Genomic DNA, 6,711 nt, shown 5'->3' on the forward strand with positions numbered 1-6,711 from the left:
AGCTTCAAGAGTTCCTCCTCAATGTTGTCCTCATCGAGCGTCCAAGAGGGAGCGAGAGGGGGGGCCAAGGGAAGGGGGCGGTGGGGAGGGGAGAGGGAAAGGGATTCAATGCTGGACTCCAGGAAGGCAGAGGCGTCCTGGGTCCCAGCAGTGGTGTATGGTGGCGGTTGGTGAACGGGGAAGTCATCGTCCAGAGTGATAGTGGACGTGGTGGCATGGTGGCGGGGCCTAGGGGTGTTGGGAGGTCTCTGCTCCCTAGGTTCTAGCGCCTGTGAGCTGACCTCCTCCACATTGATTGGGCTCCAGTCCAGGTCCATATCCACTGGGGGGGATAGTGGTACCTGGATCTGGGAGGCTGAAAGGGCCTGGGCTGAGGTGGAGGGGTTGGTTGTAGGGGTGGGTGAGGGGAGGATGGGCGTGGCCAGGGCAGTTTCGTCAGAGCCACTTGCAGTAGCTACCGGCGGGGTTTGGACCTCCATGGGGGTGGGGAGGGGGTCAAATAAAGTTAGCGAGGCTCTGGAGGAGGATGTGTGAGGGGGGGTGGTGGTGGTGGTGGCGTGGAGTTCAGCCTTAGCGGCGGACCCAGGGAGAGGGTAAGGGGAGTGGGGGCCTGTGGGGTAGATATCCACTGGCAGCAGGGATCTGGTGTGCTGCAGGACCCTCTGGGGGATGGGGGCATTGAGGTCCTGAGTGGCCCAACGGACACCCAGTTCCCAGGAGTCCGACCAAGAGCGGTGGGTGGGGAACTGGGCCCTTAGAAGGCCGGAGAGTGAGGTGAGGGTGGAGGAGTAGTGGGTGGAGAGGACCTGGTAGTTGTGACGGATCCAGGTAACCGCATTATCCCGCAGTTCCCGTAGGCTCTCCGGAGTGGGGGAGAGCGGGCGGAACTGGGCGGCGTACTCCTCCACCTTGCTGTCGTAGCCGGGTGGAGGGATGCCCTCGTTTAAAAACGATGATACTTGCCCGTGGTGGTAGGCCGTCCTGAGGAGGCGGCAAATGAGTTTGCCCGCCTCCGTGGTTCGCCTGCCATAGACCTTAAGGGACTGGTGGCGGGAGACCGCGTGCATGTCCGTGGAGAGGAGGGGGGCGGTGGATGGGGTGGGCCTGACAGTTCGGGGCGCTAATGCCATCAGCGCTGCGGGGGCAGAGGTGCTGCTGCGGCCGGTGGAGCTAGCCGGGGTCTGGGGCGTGGCGGAGGAGCCCAAAGTGGCTCCCGTGCTAGAGAGTAGGCCCAGTGTGGTAGGGGTGTCGGTGGACACGGAAGGTGTCACCGACCTGGGGTGGGCCAGGTTGGGGCTGGGACCCAAGAGGGGTAGGGGAGTGGAGGAGGGGGACGGGTGGCCGCCAGCTGAGCCGTATAATATTTTTGGGCCGGGGTCCTACGTAACCCTCCCCGGCGACGCCTGGAGGGAGGGGGTGTAGAGGTGGAGGAGCTGGTGGTGTAGGCTGGTCTGGAGAGGTGTGGGAACAGAGGGGTGGGGGTGGGGGGGACAGTATTGGGGGTCCTCAGGTGACCGGAGGTCTGGTGAGAGGAGGGATGATAAGAGGGTGGGGGGCGGTGGTGGTAGCCCTGTCGTGGGGCGTAATGGTGGAAGGGACTGGGGAGGCTGCCACTGGGGCACGGTGTGTAGGGGGGATAATAAGGGAGATAGGGGTCAGGGGTCATGTAGACCCAGCGGGCACCAGAGTCTGGGTAGTGGGAAGAGGAGGGGGGAGGAGGAGGAGGGGGAAGGTAGGGGTGGGGTCTGTAGGGATGGTGGGGGGGATTCTGGGGGGCGTAACGCCACTGGCGAGGAGGAGAGATGCTAGTGGGGGGAGAGAGAGGGGGAGACAGAGGGAAGGCAAGACAAGGGGGGTGAAACCAACACAGTGGACTACCAGGCAAGAGAGGAGGCGGATAGCAAAACTAAAAAAACGGAGGGCCAGATCATTATTACAACAGAAAACATATATACATAATATATATGAAAACCCGCCATGTGGAAGATCCCAACTACCTGTAGTGTCTACAGGTACCCCCAAGGAAGACCAAGGTAAGTTTTTTTCAACACTCCCTGATGTTTAATCAGGGCCTTTTTGGATTGTTAATATTTTTCATTTAGCCCTAGCGGGTCAATTGTTTTTAAAAGGTGTATCCAGGTCCTTTCAGCCTTCTGTCTTTGAGTTTTTGTCCACTCTTTATGGCTCTCCAGACCCTCAATCCCCATGTTGTTAACCCCATGCATTACAAAGTGCCGGTAAAGGACTGTATCCTCGTTTCCTCTCCTGACCTGATACCTGTGCTGTTTAAAACGGATCTCCATGGAGTATCTGGTTTCTCCTATGTACAGTTTCTGGCAACCGGAGCATCTGATAGCATAGACCACGTTGTAAGTTTTAAAATCAATGCTATTCCCTATAGGTACCCCCCTCCCAGAATATCTATTCCCAATATACACATCCTGTTGGAAGTGTTGTTGTTCTGTTAGGGATACCTTAGTTTTTTTTATTCAGGCTCGAGTGTACCAGTTTATCTTTAAGATTTTTGTTTCTCCTGTATGCAGAGATCAATTTAAAACCACCCGGGTCTCCTGGGCCTGTCCAAAGTTGAGCCTCAGCTGGCCACCCAAATGTCCAAGAGGATGAGAGAACGTCGTGACCACAGGTATAGGGTTAGGTGTGGCAGTAATAACGAGGAAACACCCTGTGGGACCCCAATGGGACCACAGTACAGGTGAGACCCCATTTAGGCACGCGCACCTGAAACCCCACTCCGTCCACCTGAAATGAATGAATGGGCAGGAGTCTGTTTTATAGGCTCCTCCCTTTCCACTGCCAGACCTATTGACCAATAGGAGTAGTATTAGTAACCCTCAGGGATACAGTTGTCCGAAGACTTTACTACTACCTATTGTCACATAGGATATTCTTATTGGACGTATTGTTCCTGATGATCCAATGTCCATGTCTTGTTGTCTTCTTTCCAACCTGACCCTATCGGCAAATAGGAGCCTATCAGTATTAACAACCCCCAGGGATGACATACTGTTGTCCGAAGACATTAACACTACCCATTGCCAAGGTCATCAGAATAAAAATAACTTGAGTCCAAGTCTTCATCCAACATCTTGTGTCCAAATCTTCTTCCAATATCCTGTGTTCAGAATATCCACGTCTTGTCTTCTTTCCAGCCAGACCCTATTGGCAAATAGGAGCCTATCAGTATTAACAACCCCCAGGGATGACATACTGTTGTCCGAAGACATTAACACTACCCATTGCTAAGGTCATCAAATACAAATTTGTTGTGTCCAAGTCTTCATCCAACATCTTGTGTCCAAGTCCTCCTCCAATAACCTGTGTTCAAGTCTTCATCCCACATCCCGTGTCCAAGTCTTCTTCTCATATCCTGTGTTCAGAATATCCATGTCATGTTGTCTTCTTTCCAACCAGAACCTATTGGCAAATAGGAGCCTATCAGTATTAACAACCCCCAGGGATGACATACTGTTGTCCGAAGACATTAACACTACCCATTGCTAAGGTCATCAGAATAAAAATCTCTTGTGTCCAAGTCTTCATCCAACATCTTGTGTCCAAGTCTTCTTCCAATAACCTGTGTTCAAGTCTTCATCCAACATCCTGCGTCCAAGTCTTCTTCCAATATCCTGTGTTCAAGTCTTCATCCAACATCCTGTGTCCAAGTCTTCTTCCAATATCCTGTGTTCAAGTCTTCATCCAACATCCTGTGTCCAAGTCTTCTTCCAATATCCTGTGTTCAAGTCTTCATCCAACATCCTGTGTCCAAGTCTTCCTCCAAAATCCCGTGTCCAAGTCTTCTTCCAATATCCTGTGTACAAGTCTTCATCCAACATCATGTGTCAAAGTCTTCTGTCACTGTCAGCGGGGCCGAGGTGAAAAACTGGAAGGCAATCGGAATGAGTTTTTTATCGCCGTGTCAGTCGACACCAACACGGAGTGGACTGGCTGGAAGGCGCATACGATAAACACGTACGGATCTTAATGGAGAAAAAGCCATCAATGAAATGGAGAAAGTGCGGTAAGGAAAGAAAAGCCAAGCGGGCGGGCCGAGCCCCTCTGCGGCCTGTGGCGTTTCCGCGCCTTTTTTTTCCCGAGAAGGATGCGGTTCGCCCCGGTTCTCCCCGGTTCGCCCCGGTTCGCCCCCGCGGACGGGTGAGTCAGGGCCAACGGAGGGGTTGGAGGTAGGCCGTTTGGGTCGTTTCAAATCGACGCTCTGGTTCCCCTTCAGCACGCACAAGCCTTTCGCCTTTTACTAAAGACTTCCGTGGAGGGGAGCGCCGACGAGTGGAACGTGGTATTTTTGGGAGGCTTTGCCCGAGGGAGGGCAGAGCCTGATGGACGTGTGACAAAAGCAGGGTGAGGTTGGCTTTGGGGTTAGGTGCGTGCCTGCGGGTAAGGCAGGTTTTGTCTTTGCTTCTTCTGTAGCTGTTTCAATTCTGTTGCCTTTTCCTTGGCTTTCCGCTTCCGTCCCTGCTTGTCCTGCCGCTTTTGGCCTCGGCTTTCCGCTTCCGTCCCTGCTTGTCCTGCCGCTTTTGGCCTCGGCTTTCCGCTTCCGTCCCTGCTTGTCCTGCCGCTTTTGGCCTCGGCTTTCCGCTTCCGTCCCTGCTTGTCCTGCGGCTTTTGGCCTCGGCTTTCCGCTTCCGTGGTTTCGGCCGTTCTCGGTGTGGTGACCGAGCGGCCCAGGTGGTGCACGGAGGGTCCGCGCGCCGGGGGCGTCCGATAATGCGGTCATCGCTTCTCGGCCTTTTGGCTAAGATCAAGTGTAGTATCTGTTCTTATCAGTTTAATATCTGATATGTCCTCCATGCGAGGACATATCAGAGCCTTTTTTTTTTAGGGTTAGGGTTAGGTGTGGCAGTAATCACGAGGAAACACCCTGTGGGACCCCAACGGGACCACAGTACAGGTGAGACCCCATTTAGGCACGCGCACCTGAAACCCCACTCACTCTGTCCCCCTGAAATGAATGAATGAGCAGGAGTCTGTTTTATAGGCTCCTCCCTTTCCCCTGCCAGACCTATCGACCAATAGGAGTAGTATTAGTAACCCTCAGGGATACAGTTGTCTGAAGACTTTACTACTACCAATTGTAACATAGGATATTCTTCTTGGACGTATTGTTCCTGATGATCCTATGTCCATGTCTTGTTTTCTTCTTTCCAACCTGACCTTATTGGCAAATGGGAGCCTATCAGTATTAACAACCCCCAGGGATGACATACTGTTGTCCGAAGACATTAACACTACCCATTGCTAAGGTCATCAGGATAAAAATATCTTGAGTCCAAGTCTTCATCCAACATCTTGTGTCCAAGTCTTCTTCCAATATCCTGTGTTCAGAATATCCTTGTCTTGTTGTCTTCTTTCCAACCTGACCTTATTGGCAAATAGGAGCCTATCAGTATTAACAACCCCCAGGGATGACATACTGTTGTCCGAAGACATTAACACTACCCATTGCTAAGGTCATCAGAATAAAAATATCTTGAGTCCAAGTCTTCATCCAACATCTTGTGTCCAAGTCTTCTTCCAATATCCTGCGTTCAGAATATCCATGTCTTGTTGTCTTCTTTCCAGCCAGACCCTATTGGCAAATAGGAGCCTATCAGTATTAACAACCCCCAGGGATGACATACTGTTGTCCGAAGACATTAACACTACCCATTGCTAAGGTCATCAGAATAAAAATATCTTGAGTCCAAGTCTTCATCCAACATCTTGTGTCCAAGTCTTCTTCCAATATCCTGTGTTCAGAATATCCTTGTCTTGTTGTCTTCTTTCCAACCTGACCTTATTGGCAAATAGGAGCCTATCAGTATTAACAACCCCCAGGGATGACATACTGTTGTCCGAAGACATTAACACTACCCATTGCTAAGGTCATCAGAATAAAAATATCTTGAGTCCAAGTCTTCATCCAACATCTTGTGTCCAAGTCTTCTTCCAATATCCTGTGTTCAGAATATCCATGTCTTGTTGTCTTCTTTCCAGCCAGACCCTATTGGCAAATAGGAGCCTATCAGTATTAACAACCCCCAGGGATGACATACTGTTGTCCGAAGACATTAACACTACCCATTGCTAAGGTCATCAGAATAAAAATATCTTGAGTCCAAGTCTTCTTCCAATATCCTGTGTTCAAGTCTTCATCCAACATCCTGTGTCAAAGTCTTCCTCCAAAATCCCGTGTCCAAGTCTTCTTCCAATATCCTGTGTACAAGTCTTCATCCAACATCCCGTGTCAAAGTCTTCTGTCACTGTCTGGTCTTCTTCTTTAAGACCTAACCTTTTTTGGCAAGTAGGAGCCTATCAGCATTAACATCCCTCAGGGATGACATACTGTTGTCCGAAGACTTTAACACTCCCCATTGCTAACATAAGTACAGCTGTCTTATCGTCTGTCAGTCAAGTAGAAGTGAGAAATAAATCCAAATGTGAATCTAAATTGTGGAAACACATCATCAGTAGTATACCTAGGATCATCGGGCGTTTCGGCCTTCGAAACACTAGACACCCTCCCCATAGGCAGGCCCACCAGGGTTGATCAAATCCCCAGTGTGTGTTTCCAGTCCAATTGGTGAATCAACATATAAATTTGGAAAAAGTCTGGTCCACAGAAAAACAGTCCATCCTAATGCAGTCTTGAGGTGTAACTGGGGATAATAAAGAAAATACCAACGGAATACATAT

The 6,711-nt window shown here is 50.9% G+C and overlaps 1 non-coding gene and 1 pseudogene across 1 annotated transcript; both read left to right on the top strand.

The window, feature by feature from the left end:
• The first annotated feature begins 4,229 nt into the window (after window positions 1-4,229).
• Window positions 4,230-4,347, top strand: LOC136938324 (U5 spliceosomal RNA). Its single transcript, XR_010875262.1, has one exon. It is a non-coding gene; the product is annotated as a U5 spliceosomal RNA (small nuclear RNA).
• A 404-nt stretch (window positions 4,348-4,751) lies between these two features.
• Window positions 4,752-4,901, top strand: LOC136938323 (U2 spliceosomal RNA; annotated as a pseudogene).
• Window positions 4,902-6,711: the final 1,810 nt, after the last annotated feature.

The sequence above is a fragment of the Osmerus mordax genome, chromosome 28, assembly GCF_038355195.1.
Source record: "Osmerus mordax isolate fOsmMor3 chromosome 28, fOsmMor3.pri, whole genome shotgun sequence".
NCBI lineage: Eukaryota > Metazoa > Chordata > Actinopteri > Osmeriformes > Osmeridae > Osmerus > Osmerus mordax.